The sequence below is a fragment of the Lissotriton vulgaris genome, chromosome 8 (genome assembly GCF_964263255.1).
Source record: "Lissotriton vulgaris chromosome 8, aLisVul1.2, whole genome shotgun sequence".
NCBI lineage: Eukaryota > Metazoa > Chordata > Amphibia > Caudata > Salamandridae > Lissotriton > Lissotriton vulgaris.
In genome coordinates this window covers 552,153,047-552,169,594 of record NC_141696.1, presented here as the reverse complement: position 1 = coordinate 552,169,594, position 16,548 = coordinate 552,153,047, and the positions used below count along the sequence as shown (strand labels likewise).

Genomic DNA, 16,548 nt, shown 5'->3' with positions numbered 1-16,548 from the left:
GTGGATATGTCATGGCCTCTGTTGCTTTGTGGGCCACAACATTTGTTATCAATTGTCACTGAAAGTTAAAATACACACCAATAATTATTTTAGCAGTTCCTAATGATAGGTTCTGCCACTCGCATACTGAGAGGCTGAATCTCATGCCATACAGAACGTCACGCCTAACTGATATGTAATTAAATATGTACATTTTTCAAGGCTCATTTAAAGAATTTTTAACAAGCTAGTTTCTACTGACTGGGTTTGACACAGAGTGTTACTACGGCCCCATCTCCCATGAGGCCCTATTAGAGACAGCATTGTGTAATAACCCCTCACATTCTTCTTTCAGTAGACATTTTCATTCACCTTTCCACACAGACAGTAAATTAGCATTGACTGCAGTGAGAACATACACTAGTGTTCTGCCACTGAATGTTAATCAGGTATCCTCAAAAAAGTTTTAAGGGCATTCTAATTCAATGTAGATCTGCAGTACGTAAACTGGTACTGCAAAAATCTGATTTATTCTGTATAAATCCTAAGAATTCTCTGTCTCTCATCAGCAATCTAGAAGAGGCCCATCTTATTAGGGTAAGGCAGTTCTATACCTACCGGAAAAAGACTAGACAGTGATTAGTTCGGAATTGGGTTTTCCTGGCAGACAGCCAGTACAGGTGCGACAAGTTCAGAAAATATTGCAACGGTTGAGAGTGTAGCTGTTTATGAGAGTAAAAGGTGTACTCCTCGAGTTTGTTTTCTTCAGTCACCAACTGTCACACAGCCATAGATTTGCCAATAGCTGCCCTTGCATAGCCTGGACATGTTTGATTTTGTGGCTATAATCAGGAGAGGGTCATCTAACTCACACTCAAGCATTGGACAGTAGAACATTTGACCAAGAGCTGTAAAATTGCTTGATTATCTAAGTTGGCACCAAAAGTACATCAGTAATATAAATTAAACTATGCTTACCCTCTAGGATTACCTTACTCCCCTTGTTATTAAAAAAAGATTGTCCTTCCTGTGTCTATGCAGGCACCATGCTGACCCAGGTACCCAATCTAGAGCCAGGTCGATGGCATGTTACCTCTTCAAAGCTCTTGAGCTCTACCTACCCTCAACAAGGTTGTAACTCCAACCTCTGTTATCCCTCAGGGCTCATACAGCTGGTCATGTTTTCATAGGAGATTCAGCTTCCCATATGGGTCTGTCAGGACTTCCACTTCTTGCATGAGATACTGCAGTATCCCATGATATCCATCAACCAATGTTGGTCCTGTTGCTTCATAAAATAAAATGTGGTCAACCACAGTCTTTGCTGGGATTTGTATATTACTTGAAACCCCAAAGCCTGGTGTTCCAGCTCCTGATGTAAGGACTTCCCATAACTCCGCAGAACAATGGCACTCATGAATGTGACTTACCCGCAACTTCAGAGTCCCTGGAACGCTCCAGCACCACGATAGTTTGTTACACAGATACCTGTTGGGAAGAAACCAAAATAAATTAGTATTCAAGTTAGATGTAGCACTGTACATAACAGAAAACAAAACTTGAACAACATAAGAAATTATGCACAAAAATTATTACGTGCGCAAATCGGAGTAACACATTCGTGCATTAATTCAGGACTTCAGTCAGTCAAGAGACAAGACAACTAATAACTCAGCAGGAAGATATCTGGTGCAACAGCAGACAGGTACACAAAACAACCTCAAGCAAGTGACTACCATTCAACAGCGTACTTCGGCTGTTACTTCTCTGAGGAAGATGTACATCACAGTGTCACCACTGCAACTCATATTAGCCTGTTGAATGTGCAGGAACAAGCTGTATTATCACCTATTTACTGGTTTGTAAATGTTGCTACCTTAGACTTAAACTTTCATAGACTGCATGGTGTCAATTTGTACGCTTGACTGACAAACTGAGGCAAATGTCATTCACCACAGAAGACGTTCCTATCCTTTTTATCTGTCCTGTTTCCGTGCACATGTGATTCTTCACTTTGGTGAAAGTGGCAACATAAAGCTAAGTTGGAAGTTTACACTGCTTTGCCAAAAACTCCAGTTATTAGTTTACTTTCTTCTAACATAAATCCAGTTCCAGGTATATCGATACTTAGGAGACGTGGCCTCCCAAGGATCGCTTTTACTGATATCCACTAAACTCTAGTTGCTCGCCAATAAGGAACATTGGGCATTGCTTAAAGTGCTTGAGAACTCCAGGTAAAAGGGCCCTGCCAAGAAGATCCCTCAAACCCATGGGCATTAACACAACCTTGACCCAAGGTACATCGCTGACCCCACAAGCCATGTTCTGCAAGGTTTCATCCTCCAGGAAGTAGAGTTCCAAGATACCACCACTTTCATCAGTTCCGGATTACCATGGATATTAGAACACTCTGTGGGTCTCCAATGACTGTCAATATTATTTCTCCCCAGGCTTCATCTATGGCCCTTACCACTGTGATCCCTAAGAATGGATTCCAAACGAAAATATATCTCACACAAGACCAGAACAGGCTGTAATCCCACTTGCTGGGCTGTGAGGCAGATGAGGCAGGCTTCAAGCACTCAGGATGGGACTGGACGCCAGTTCAGCTGCAGACTTATCACTGAAGTTAGTGACATTCTCAGCATTATTGTCAGCTGTCCTGTGCTGACAGCTCTGCTTGATCAGGTTACAAAGCTTATGCCAGGGCCGGAAAATTATTTGAACTTCTACTAACTTTAACCAAATCAAGTATTGCTTTCAGATGAATATGTCGCCCTCCCAATTTGTTCTGTCAATCTTGTCTTTTGTAATGTGTAAGAGGTATATTTCGGTATGTTGGTGGACCTAAAACAGAGACTGTGAGATGCCTAGGGTGCACACAGATATTATGTACGCATGCTAGGGGACTATGAGTTTACTCATGATGAGACCTCAGAGGAAGGTTATAGGGGGCACCATAAACTGCCTGTGTTGTTAATGTCCTGTTTGTGGATAATAAGGACTCACACCATCCAACTCTGTGGTGACTTTAAAATAATGAACGCTAAAGCGACATTCTATTCAGCCATACAACATGCCACTTTACATAATATTTTTACACCAGCGATAGTTTGTTTGTGAAGGAAGGAGCAGAGCATGCTCGCAGTTTCAGGAACTGGGAGTTTCAACTGATAAATTTTAAATGAATTTTTTGTTTTCTGTATGCATTTAGTGAACATGGGTTTAGAAAAAAATAAAAAATAGTTCCTAAACATCTTAATCCATTCAAGGAAATTGCTAGTCGGTTAAGCGCCCTTGTGCCCTAAGGCTAAATCAGAAAGCGGTAAGAAGCATACCTGACTGAGGCAAAGGCTGTCCAACACAAGAGTTAGGGCACAATGCCTGAATGGGCTCACTAAAAACGAATAATATTAGATGAAAAAGTTACCTTAGGTAACCATATATCTGTAAGAGACATAGATTAGTTATAGATTCCGTACCTTAGAATTACCCACAGGCTTCAGACTGGATCCAGAAAGTTTTTTGTCAGCAGTACACCTGCACGTCGACATGTGGCGGCAGTCGGCTCCCCATTTGTCGTGGTCGCCGGGATGACGTTGCTGTAGCTACTTAGAGGCCGCCCTCTCGCGCTGATGTCAGTTCTGTACACGACTTTCCACGCCAGAAGCGCAGAGCCATGCAAGACACTGACCACTGGTGCAAAAAACTAGGAGCCCGAAAGGAAATCCTTAACTTTAGAAATCAGTTTGCAGAATGGGGAGGATGGATGGGGTGGTAAGGAATCTATAACTAATCTATGTCTCTTACAGTTATATCGTTACCGAAAGTAAGTAGCTTGTTCATCTGAAAGAGACAGTTAGTTATAGTTTCCTTACCTTAGAATAGATAACCCAGCGATACCAACCCCGGAGGTGGGTCTGCGAATCAAGTTCACACCAGAAAATCATGGAGAACAGAATGGCCAAAGAAGCCATCTTGTGTGGATGTTTCGTGCACGAAGTAATAGTAAATCCATTTTGAAAAATAATGTATGACTACGATCACATGCTTGTTATTAAAGGGTAAGGACCTCACTTGGCCAGCTAACACTCTCCGGACTGGCCTACGACTGACCCAGGACCTGCTGGCCTTCAAAAGACTTCTCAAGACCTGGCTTTTCGATCAGTAGCAGCCACCCCCTTCCCCCCCCCCCCTTCCCAGCGCCTTGAGACCCTCACGGGTATATAGCGCGCTTTACAAATGAAAATGATTGATGTATTGATTGATTGAAGTCAAGTGCAAGTTTGCGCCAAGGACCTTGGGGTAATGGCGTAGTGACCAAAGGGGTATCTTGGCACTTCCAGTGCTTGTTAGATAAAATGCATTCCTGACAATTTTCAACAAACTTATCCACATCAGAGTCCATGAAAGGCCACCAAAAGTAGCACCTCAAGGTCTTCTCGGACGAGGTGGCTCACAAATGACCTTTATGGCCTAATGTAAGAATGTTTGAGGGAAGCTGACTGGGAACCACTATTTTGTTGCCCCTCATAAGATATCATTTACAACAGTAAGTTGGTCAGCTAGTTGGCAAAATACAAACAGGTCCCCCTTAAGGTTTTTGACATGAGGCCAACCGAGTTAAACAAATTCTTTCACTCTACTCAATATAACATTCTTGCAACACACAGTAACCCACTCTGTTTCAGAAATGGTCCCTTCACACAGCTGTACCACATCTACAATGGCAACAAGGCCTTAATTATCATACACATCAAAGTCACAAGTTCCTTCCAAAGGAGCAGGCAACCTAGATAGGAAGTCAGCCCTGGAATAGGTAGCACCAGGTATATATACAAAGTCAAAATTCTATTTTTTAAGTTTGAACAAAATTCTATTCAGCCTGGAAGAGGCACAAAAGGTTCCTTTGTCACCAAATAAATACAAAGAGGCTTGTGATCTGTGCATAGAGTGAAAGCAGTCCCCCAAACATAGGTTTTGAACTTTGTAATAGCCCACACACAAGCAAGTGACTGCCTTTCTATGGCACTATACTTCATTTCTACTGAGGTCAAAAATCTGGAGGCAAAACAGTGGTTTCAGATGAACCAATTCTCTGACACAAAACAGCACCCAGGCCTATGGCACTAGCATCCACAGTTAAGATATATTTAGGACCGTTCACATACGATTTGAGAGCGGGAACATTGGGCAAAATCTTTTTTATCTCCTGGAAAACATTTTGTTCCATAGTACCCCAAGTAAAACTCTCTTTCTTCCTTAACATTCTTTTAAGTGGTTTCATAAGGGTGGCATACCCGTTGACAAACCTAGCAAAATAATCACTTAATCCTAAAGAAGGACCTTAACTCGTCTTTATTGGTAGGAGAAGGAACCTCTTTCAAGGCTTTAATGAATTCGACTTTTGGTTTAATATCCTGCGCAGTTATGTGATGACCTAAATACTCCACACTGTCCGTCAGAAATTTGCATTCCATATCAAGTATTGATTTCAGATGAATATGTCGCCCTCCCAATTTGTTCTGTTAATCTGGTCTTTTGTAATTTGTAAGAGGTATATTTCCGTACGTTGGTGGACCTAAAACAGAGACTGTGAGATACCTAGGGAGCACACAGATATTATGGACGCATTCTAGGGGACTATGAGTTTACTCATGATGAGACCTCAGAGGAAGGTTATAGGGGGCACCATAAACTGCCTGTGTTGTTAATGTCCTGTTTGTGGTTAATAAGGACCCACATCATCCAACTCTGTGGTGACTTTAAAATAATGGACGCTAGAGCGACATTCTATTCAGCCATACAACATGTGTCATTTTACATAATATTTTTACACCAGCGTTAGTGTGTTTGTGAAGGAAGGAGCAGAGTATGCTCGCAGTTTCAGGAACTGGGAGTTGGAACTGACAAATTTTAAATTAATTTCTTGTTTTCTGTATGCATTTAGTGAACATGGGTTTAGAAAAAAATTAAAAATAGGTCCTCAACATCTTAATCCATTCAAGGAAATTGCTAGTCGGTTAAGCACCCTTGTGCCCTAAGGCTAAATCAGAAAGCGGTAAAAATCCTACCTGACTGAGGCAAGGGCTGTCCAACACAAGAGTTAGGGCGCAATGACTGAATGGGCTCACTAAAAACAAATAATATTCGATGAACAAGTTACCTTAGGTAACCATATATCTGTAAGAGACATAGATTAGTTATAGATTCCTTACCTTAGAATTACCCACAGGCTTCAGACTGGATCCCGAAAAAATTTTGTGAGCATACCCCTGCACGTCGACAGGTGAAGCAGTCGGCTCCCCATTCGTCGGGGTCGCCGGGATGACGTTGCTGTAGCTACTTAGACGCCGCCCTCTCTCGCTGACGTCAGTTCTGTACACGACTTTCCACGCCAGAAGCGCACAGACATGCAAGACACTGACCACTGGTGCAAAAAACTAGGGCCCCGAAAGGAAATACTTAACCTTAGAAATCAGTTTGCAGAATGGGGAGGATGGGTGGGGCGGTAAGGAATCTATAACTAATCTATGTCTCTTACAGATATATTGGTACCAAAGGTAAGTAACTTGTTCATCTGAAAGAAACAATTAGTTATAGATTTATAGATTCCTTACCTTAGAATAGATACCCCAGCGATACCAACCCCGGAGGTGGGTCTGCGAATCAAGTTCACACCAGAAAGTCATGGAGAACAGAACGGTTAAAGAAGCCGTCTCTCCAGGCTTGGCTGTCCCGGCAGTAGTGTTTTGGGAACGTGTGCAGTGATGCCCACGTAGCTGCCTGACAGATGTCATTAAGGGGTACTCCATGTCCCAAAGCAGTGGTAGCTGCCGTCGCCCTGGTGGAATGGGCGTGTAATCCCACTGGAGGCTCCTTCTTTGCCAAGGAATAGCAAACTTTGATGCATAAAACCATCTACATATGGTCTGTTTGTGCACGGTCCGACCTTTTTTGGCGCCCACGTAACCAACAAAGACCTAGTCATCCACCTGGAATTGCTTTGTGCGATCCAAATAAAATGAAAGAGCACGTTTTGGATCCAGACGGTGCAGCCTCTCTTCTTCTTTGAAAGGATGCAGAAGCTGAAAGAAGGTGGACAAAGTGATGGTCTGTCCAATGTCGAAAGAAGTAACCACTTTGGGAAGGAAGGAAGGAAGGAAGGAAGGGCGAGTTCAAAGGACAACCTTGTCCGGATGAACAGCCAGAAAATGAGGTTTAGAAGAAAGAGCTTGGAGCTCACTCACCCTGCGCGCAGAGGTGATGGTCACCATAAAGGCAGTTTTTAAAGTCAGAAGCCTGAGAGGACAGTTATTTAGCGGATCAAAGGGAGCGCACATAAGATACATAAGAACTAATCCAAGTCCCACTAGGGCATTACGAAGGGAACAGGAGGAAAAAGATGAGTAATGCCCTTAAGGAAGCAATTTACAACAGGGGACTTGAAAAGAGAAGGCTGATCAGGAAGCCTAAGAAAGGCTGAAATGGCTGGAAGGTAGCCCTTTAATGTGCCCAGAGTGGAGCCCTGCTGGGCCACAGAAAGGAGGAACAAGAGAACCTCAGAAAGAGGGGCGGAAAGTGGATCCAAAGCCTTTTCTGTGCATCATGCCACAAATGTGTTTCATCTGCAGGCGTATACCGTCTTAGTGGAGGGACGCCTGGCTGCCAAGATAACATCACAGACTTCAGGAGGAAGGTTGAAAGCTGTCAACTGTTGCCGCTCAATCTCCACGCAAGGAGGTGGAGGCTGGACAGGTTCGGGTGGAGGACGTTCCCTGCTGCTGCGACAGAAGATCCTACCGAAGAGGAAGTCAGATTGGAAGATCAATGGTCATGTTTAATAGCTCGGGATACCAGGCTCTTTGTGCCCAATCCGGAACCACAAGAATGACTTGGGCCTGATCTTCTTCAGCACTCTAGGCAGAAGTGGTATAGGCAGAAAGGAGTATAGAAGACCGCATCTCCACTTACGACAAAAAGCGTCGCCGAGCGAGTGCCACCTTGGAAATTCCAATGCGCAGAATTGCTGACATTGCACGTTTTCTTCGGTGATGAATAGATCTAACCAAGTCTCTCCCCACTGTTGAAAGAGGCCTTGCACCACCTCCAAGTGAATACACCATTTGTGATCCATCATGCACTTGCAGCAGAGTTTGTCCGCTCTGGGCGTTCAGCAAACCTGCCAGGTGTTGAACTACCAGGGCTATATGCCCTGACGTTCCAGCCATGTGCAGAGGATTGACATAGGGTCCACAACTCTACCCGCCTTGTTTGTTGCAGAACCACATGGCACTGGTGTTGTTTGTGAACCCCTGCAGTACTCTTTCCTGGACAGAGGGAAAGAATGCTTTGAGTGCAAGACGAATCTTCTGAAGCTCAAGAAGGTTGATGTGGAGCCCGGAATCTTCTGGAGACCAAAGGCATCTCATCTTCGCCTCCTCCATGTGGCCGCCCCATCCCAGAAGTGATGCATCGGTCACACTGTGAACTCCGGTTGAGGAAGGGGGAGGGATCTGCAGTCAACCCAATCCTGGTACGTTAACCACAACACTGCAATTGGTGTGCCGTGCCCTCGGAGATCTGGACACAATTTGACAGGTTCCCCTTATGTTGTGCGCACTGGAACTTCAGGTCCCACTGCAGAGCTTGCATATGCTATTCTGGCTTGGTCCACCAGCAGGATGCAAGAGGCCATCGGGCCCAGTAGCTGGAGGGTCATCCTGACCCAAACCCAGGATTGAGGCTGAAAGATCGGAATCATAGCCCGAATATCCCAGACTCGCTGTTCGGGAGGGTAGACCCGAAACTGCATCGTGTCCCGAACCGCTCCAATGAAGGAGCTTCTGAGAGGGAGTCAGGTGCCACTTCCGCACCTTGATGGAGAACCCCAGAGAATGTAGGAGGTTGACTGTAATTTGGAGGTGGGAGACGACAGCCTGGGGCGAGCCCGCCTTCAACAACCAGTCGTCGAGATCTCCGCAGTTGAGCTGCGACCACCGCCATCACCTTCGTGAACACCCAAGGGGGGCTGGTAAGACCAAAGGGGAGCACGGTAAACTGAAAATGCTTGTGGCCTACCGTGAGCCAGAAATAGGGCCAGTGGGCTGGCAGGATGCGTATGTGAAAATAGGCGTTCTGCAAGTCCAATGCTACCATTCAGTCTCCAGGGTCAAGGGCAGACAGGATCTGAGCTAGCGTCAACATTTTGAACTTCTCCGCCCGGAGGAAGCAGTTGACGTTCCAGACATCCAAGATAGGACGCAGGCCTTTGTCCTTCTTGGGCACCAGAAAGTAGTGGGAGTAGCAACCACGACCTACTTCTGGGGCAGGAACTCGCTCAATGGCTCCCTTGACCAAGAGAGCCATAACATCCTGTTGGAGAAGGGCCAGGTGGTTCTCCGACATGCGATGGTACTTATGTAGCATGACTGGGGGGGAAGTCTCGAAGAGGAGGGAGTAGCCCCTTCAGCTATATGCAAAACCCACTTGCCTGACATGATGGAGAGCCAGTGGGGGAGGTGATTGTGAATCCTGCTGCCCACTGGCGATTGGTGGCCCTGGAAGGTTGGACTAGGATGGTTTGGAGGCTGCTGCAGACGGGCGGTGATGGACTGGCCCGCTCGGTGGCCCCCAGACCCACGACGGTGGGTCCCACGTCACCGGCCTTGCAGGAGCAGAACAGCTTACGCTGGCCTCTGGCCCTGGGTGAACCGTGGTGGGGCACCCCTTCCGTAGCCACAAAAGGGGCGAAAGGCAGACTGCGCAGGGCGAGTGATAGAGAGGCCCAAGGACTTGGCCATAGCCAGCGAGTAATGAAGCGCTCTAGTGCACTGTCTGCCTTGTAGCTGTACAGGCGACGGCTATCAAAGGGTATTTCCATAAGGGTAGCTTGCACATTCCCAGAAAAGCCAGTCGATCTTAGCCAGGTGTAGCATTGAAGGGCTATCGACGTTGAAATCATCCTATCTAGTGAGTGGGCGGTGTCCAGTCCACAGCGTATGGTAAACTTTGCTAAGTCTCTCCCATCTGCAACTGCACGGGAGAGTACAGCCCGGGCCTCCTCCGAGCACTGGGGCAGCACCTGCGCCACCGTATTCCACAGAGTAGGTATAACGGCCCAACAGACATGCAGTGTTAGCTGACCCCAGTCTCAAGCTGGAGGAAGAAAACATCTTCTTCCCAAGATGGTTCAGCTTTTTGGATTCACTATCAGGTGGTGCGTTAGGGAATGTGCCTTTGGATGTGGAGGCTTGGACCAACAAGCTCTCAGGGATGGGGTGTTGGGAGAGGAAAGTGGGGATGCCCGGGGCCGGGCAGTGGCGTCGGGTAATCATCCTATCCACAGGAGCCCCTGTGTTGGGCCTGGACCAGGTGCCCAAAAGGATGTCGGTTAGGGCTTCATTGAACAGCAGCAGGTGCTCCGATGTGCTCGCTACCGGCTGAAGCACGCACCATCTCTCTATCGCCCTCCCTCTATCTATCTCCCTCCCTCTATCTATCGCACTCATTTTATCTATTGCATCACCACTGCATCACTCAGCACCACCACAGCATCACTCAGGGGCGCCACAACATCACTATGCGCTACCACAGCATCACTGAACGCCACCACCACATCACTGAACGCCACCACAGCATCAATCTGTGCAACCATTCACCAACAACTGGTTCAAATATGTTCTCTCATTCTTTCAAGCTTTATTACAAATGTCACAAAAAGATGTTAATATTTCACTTCTGTTATTGGATTTTCATCACAATAAAATACACTGAACATAATCTTCACAAGTTATTTACAAAAGTTTAAGCTATTGCCTTTATGCATTACAATAACTTTTATTTAAGTATTAATTAAAAATAAATAAAGGCCATTGTTATTTGTAATATCAATACATCTAAGTCACGTAAATACAACACATATTGCATTACAAATGCTATAGGTGTCACAATTGCAAAAGTTAAAACTATTGGCATTGTAAATGACAAAGCTATTAATTTCGTTATTTTCAAAACCAACACATAAATACAACATTTGTCATTTACAATACCAATAGCTCAAACTTTCCTAATGCGAGACCTATTGCATTGCAAATGCTTGATCTTCGTCTGCTATGGAATGGTGTCCTGGTTGTGTGTGTGCCCAGAAATAACAGAAATTGTGAGCTTGTGAAGGCTTTGTAAATACTGTGTCTGATTTTAAAGATGGTGCAATCCAGCAAGGGGAGCCAATGGAGTTCCATCAGGATAGAGGTGATGTGATCATATTTCTTCAGGCCCTGCATGAGACATGCTGTGGTGTGACGGATGCCATGCTCTGGGTAGTACCAGTGTGAGTCTGGGTGAACATAGAGTAGGGCACCACCACCATCCAGATAAAAGAGTATGTAGGTTTAAACAGCAAATCTGACATCACTTTTTGAAAGATGCAGTGCAACTATCTTTAGAAGAGAGAGCTGGTACCAAGCAGTCTTTGTTTTTTGGTAATGAATTCCTGAGGGTGAGGTTGGTGTCGAGGGTCAATCCAAATGACTTGGCATTCAGTGAAAGCTCAGGTTTAAAAGTGTCAAGGTTCATGTCAGTGAACCTGGTTTGTACTATGTTCTGTTTGTTGTTCTAGGCAAAAAACAGGAATTCTGTCTTGGCTAGGTGATCATCAGGTAGGTTCTGGACATCCAGGTCTGGATGTTGTGCAGGCAGAGTTTGAGGCAGTGGATGTCTGAAGCAGAGAAGACTTTTAAGTAGAGTTATGTATCATTGGCATGTTGGCGTACCTTGTTGCAGTTATCTGTGGGTAGAGCACAAAGCAGCTACATGTAGAGGTTCAAGATGGCAGGTGCTCCGATGTGCTCGCTACCGGCTGAAGCACGCACCATCTCTCTATCGCCCTCCCTCTATCTATCTCCCTCCCTCTATCTATCGCACTCATTTTATCTATTGCATCACCACTGCATCACTCAGCACCACCACAGCATCACTCAGGGGCGCCACAACATCACTATGCGCTACCACAGCATCACTGAACGCCACCACCACATCACTGAACGCCACCACAGCATCAATCTGTGCAACCATTCACCAACAACTGGTTCAAATATGTTCTCTCAATCTTTCAAGCTTTATTACAAATGTCACAAAAAGATGTTAATATTTCACTTCTGTTATTGGATTTTCATCACAATAAAATACACTGAACATAATCTTCACAAGTTATTTACAAAAGTTTAAGCTATTGCCTTTATGCATTACAATAACTTTTATTTAAGTATTAATTAAAAATAAATAAAGGCCATTGTTATTTGTAATATCAATACATCTAAGTCACGTAAATACAACACATATTGCATTACAAATGCTATAGGTGTCACAATTGCAAAAGTTAAAACTATTGGCATTGTAAATGACAAAGCTATTAATTTCGTTATTTTCAAAACCAACACATAAATACAACATTTGTCATTTACAATACCAATAGCTCAAACTTTCCTAATGCGAGACCTATTGCATTGCAAATGCTTGATCTTCGTCTGCTATGGAATGGTGTCCTGGTTGTGTGTGTGCCCAGAAATAACAGAAATTGTGAGCTTGTGAAGGCTTTGTAAATACTGTGTCTGATTTTAAAGATGGTGCAATCCAGCAAGGGGAGCCAATGGAGTTCCATCAGGATAGAGGTGATGTGATCATATTTCTTCAGGCCCTGCATGAGACATGCTGTGGTGTGACGGATGCCATGCTCTGGGCAGTACCAGTGTGAGTCTGGGTGAACATAGAGTAGGGCACCACCACCATCCAGATAAAAGAGTATGTAGGTTTAAACAGCAAATCTGACATCACTTTTTGAAAGATGCAGTGTAACTATCTTTAGAAGAGAGAGCTGGTACCAAGCAGTCTTTGTTTTTTGGTAATGAATTCCTGAGGGTGAGGTTGGTGTCGAGGGTCAATCCAAATGACTTGGCATTCAGTGAAAGCTCAGGTTTAAAAGTGTCAAGGTTCATGTCAGTGAACCTGGTTTGTACTATGTTCTGTTTGTTGTTCTAGGCAAAAAACAGGAATTCTGTCTTGGCTAGGTGATCATCAGGTAGGTTCTGGACATCCAGGTCTGGATGTTGTGCAGGCAGAGTTTGAGGCAGTGGATGTCTGAAGCAGAGAAGACTTTTAAGTAGAGTTATGTATCATTGGCATGTTGGCGTACCTTGTTGCAGTTATCTGTGGGTAGAGCACAAAGCAGCTACATGTAGAGGTTCAAGATGGCAGGAGCCAGGATGGAACACTGGGGACCTGAAAGTTGATAATAACCTTATGTGAGCTTGAGGTGAAAATGTTAAGAGACTGTACTGGTTGGAAAGGTAGGATGAGACCCAGTGAAGGACAATGCCAGTGAATCCCATTTGAGATTTCCTGGTGTGTCGGACGGTGGTATGGTCAACTGTGTTGAAGGTTGCTGAGAGGTGCAGCATTATCAGGAGGCATGGGCGTATGTGTAATTTCAGCAGTTTGTGAAATCATGTCTTTCTCTTTCCATGCAACTCAAGTAAAATCCATACAGTCGGTGAAATGTCATCACACCTACGATCTTAACATATAACTTACACAACTTCTACATCAACATGGCCATTGCCTCAAGCCGACATTACTTTGACCAGGTAATTTACTGTTTTAATCCGATCCTAGCAATTAGGATGCTAGAGCTACTTTGTGGTCCTACCACTCTGGCCATGCTGATGTAAAGATGTTGTCAATGTTAAGGTATGTTGATGTGAAGGTTGTGAATCCGAAGCAAGAATAATACACAGGGGAGGAGGAGCTACGCGAGCATCCAAGGTGGCCGTGTGAGCACAGGGCTCCCGGGACCCTCGCCGCTCTTTGCAAAATATCCTGACGCTATCCTGATTCTTCAGACGGGTTACTGAAGATGAACCTCAGAGGATGCTTTTGCTCTTTGAAAAATTTTATTTGGACTCCGGGAACCGAAGTTTCCTTGGACCGAACTTTTGAGGCCCACGTTGCGGTAAGCCGGGGGCTTGGCAAGTTGGCACGCCGAGACGAAGTTGAACAACAACGGCTGAGGGGTCTTCCCCCTGTAGCCCTGCATCAACTTTCGGTTTCGCTTTTGGGTCCTGGCATTGTCAGATCGCAGGACTGTTCCGTTCTGTCGGAGATCCGGCCAGGCTCTGTCTCATCATCGTGTGCCTTCTATTCTTAACGCTTCTGTGTCGAACTGTGTTGTCACCTCGGCCACACGAGCCTACTTTTGTAGACTTTTGGTGACTTGCCTGCAAGCGGCCATTTTCACCAGGTCTCACGGGCCCCTCCGGGGCGTATCTTCCAGTATGGCGGCTAGGGCCGACAACGAGAAACGTAAAACCAAGGCGCCTATTCGCGGGGGACCGGTCCAAACTAATATCATGGATCGTTATACCCAAACTAAAGGATCCCCCGATGGCGCCAGCCGCACCCCGGAGGACGCCAAGGAAGACCCAACTGCGCTGACTGAACTGTCTCTCCAAGACGTCATGAGCGCCATTGCCAATATGAAGGCTACCATCGGCCAGCAATATGAGGCTCTGGCTCATAAAATCGAGACGGTTGCCATCGATGTCACCTTGATCAGAGCCGACTTGTCTAAAACTAAGGAGAAAGTGAAATCGTTGGATTTGAAGACTTCTAGCCTTACAGCCGATGTGTCGGAACTGCAAACGGAAATCAGCAACCTGAAATCATCCAACTACCTCATGTCTCATCGACTGGAGGATTTTTAAAACAGGGCATTAGTGTCCCTTAAAACCCAGAAAAACCTTCAACAGACCTCCTGGTGGAGGACCTCGTTCTGAACCATCTTGCCCCTACAGGACTGAGCAAATTCTTTGCAGTGGAGCGTGCCCACCGTGTCCCCGGTGGAAAGCCGAGGCCGGGCGCCCCTCCGAGGCCTATCATTGCAAAGCTCTTTCATTTCAGAGACCGGGATGCTATCCTGCAGGCCTCGAGGGGGAGCGGCCCGGTAAAATGTGAAAACGCTACAGTCAACTTTTACCCAGACTTCACTCAGCTCGTCCAGATGCAAAGGATGGGATTTCAGGGTGTGAAGCGAAGACTCCGAGACTTGGGCCTGAAATATGCTATGTTGTTTCCTACCAGACTTCGTGTTGAGTACGAAGACCGGACGTTTTTCTTCGACCGGCCAGAGAATGTGAGCGACTGGCTGGATTCTCTGCCTGCGCCGAACGATCGAACTGAGCACCCTGGTGGCGCTGAGGGTGGTGAGCCAGAACAGAAGTAACGATGCGGTCCCTGATTTCCTAACACTTGACTTTTCACAGCTGGGTTCGATTTAACCATTGTTGAATTTCATTGTCGTATACCCGAGGGTGGCGGGGGTGGTGAGACTCTTTCCTCCTCCAGGGTTCTTTTTGTAGATTAGTGTAATGGTAGGGCGACAGGCACACTGCAAGTTGGGGTGGCTTTTTAGTCTAAGGCAGGGGTGCAGGGTGGGGGGAGTTGTAACGGGTTTTGGTTGGGGGGGTGGGGGGAGTGTTTGTGGGTTTGTTTTCTTTTCTCAAGGCAACGTATTGCTCCTTTCTATGATCCGATTATTGTGCTCTTTGTGGGGTGGGTTCCACATTTCTTGTTGGGATGGGGGTAGTGGGTTAAGGCTAATATCTTGGAATGTCAACGGGTTGGGTGATAGAATAAAACGGGGAGTGGTGCTGCAATTCTTGCGTCGCCTGTCCCCCGATGTCGTTCTTTTACAGGAGACACATCTGGTGGGGAACACATGTCATGCCATGAATAGGTGGGGTTACCGTTTTGTTGCATATTCTGGGTTCACCACTGGTTCTAGGGGCGTTGGCATTCTTGTTCGGTCCTCTCTCCCCCTGGAGATAGACGACGTAATCCTCGACGACAGGGGGCGCTATGCCGCCCTCACTGGTATGTGGGAGGGTAGGACTGTTTCGTTGCTCATAGTATATATTCCACCGGGTCTACAGACCTCCACTTTTTCAGACATTGGGCGAGTAATGCTGGGACTCCCTGATGGTTCTCTGGTTATGGGTGGGGACTTCAATTCTGTTGTTTCTGGCAATGTAGATCGTCACCCCCCCCAGAGATCTTCCTAAGTCTCAATCATGGCTGAGTAGTTTTTGGAGACTTTTGGCTTGGTGGACTGCTGGAGGATGATGCATCCAGGGCAGATACAATACACCTTTCATTCTGGGGCCCATGGAAGTCTTTCCAGACTTGATTACGTTCTAATGCCGGGCGGCACAGTCCCCTTCTGTCAGAGAGATCAGACACCTTGCCCGGGGCATTTCAGACCATTCCACATTGTGGCTTTGTATGGATACTAGAGTGTGTTGTGCAGGGCGAGTCGCTCCCATAAACCCCTGGTATTTACGTAATCCTAAGACCCGTGCTGGTTTGATAAAGTCCCTGGATCAATATTTCCTTGAAAACGAGGGGTCTGTGTCCTCATCTGTGTCACTATGGGAAGCCTTCAAGACTGTCATTCGTGGGCAGGCCCTATCCTTAATTGCTGATGCTAAGAAAACTAAAAATCAAGAAATTGTTCGT

At 46.0% G+C, this 16,548-nt stretch overlaps 1 long non-coding RNA gene across 1 annotated transcript in view; it reads right to left on the bottom strand.

The window, feature by feature from the left end:
- LOC147697700 (uncharacterized) overlaps positions 1 to 16,548 on the bottom strand; it is a 268,884-nt gene that overhangs the window by 25,318 nt on the left and 227,018 nt on the right. Inside the window, exon 3 of the long non-coding RNA XR_015299296.1 lies at positions 1,410 to 1,467. This is a non-coding gene — a long non-coding RNA (uncharacterized LOC147697700). The remainder of the gene's footprint in view (positions 1 to 1,409; positions 1,468 to 16,548) is intronic.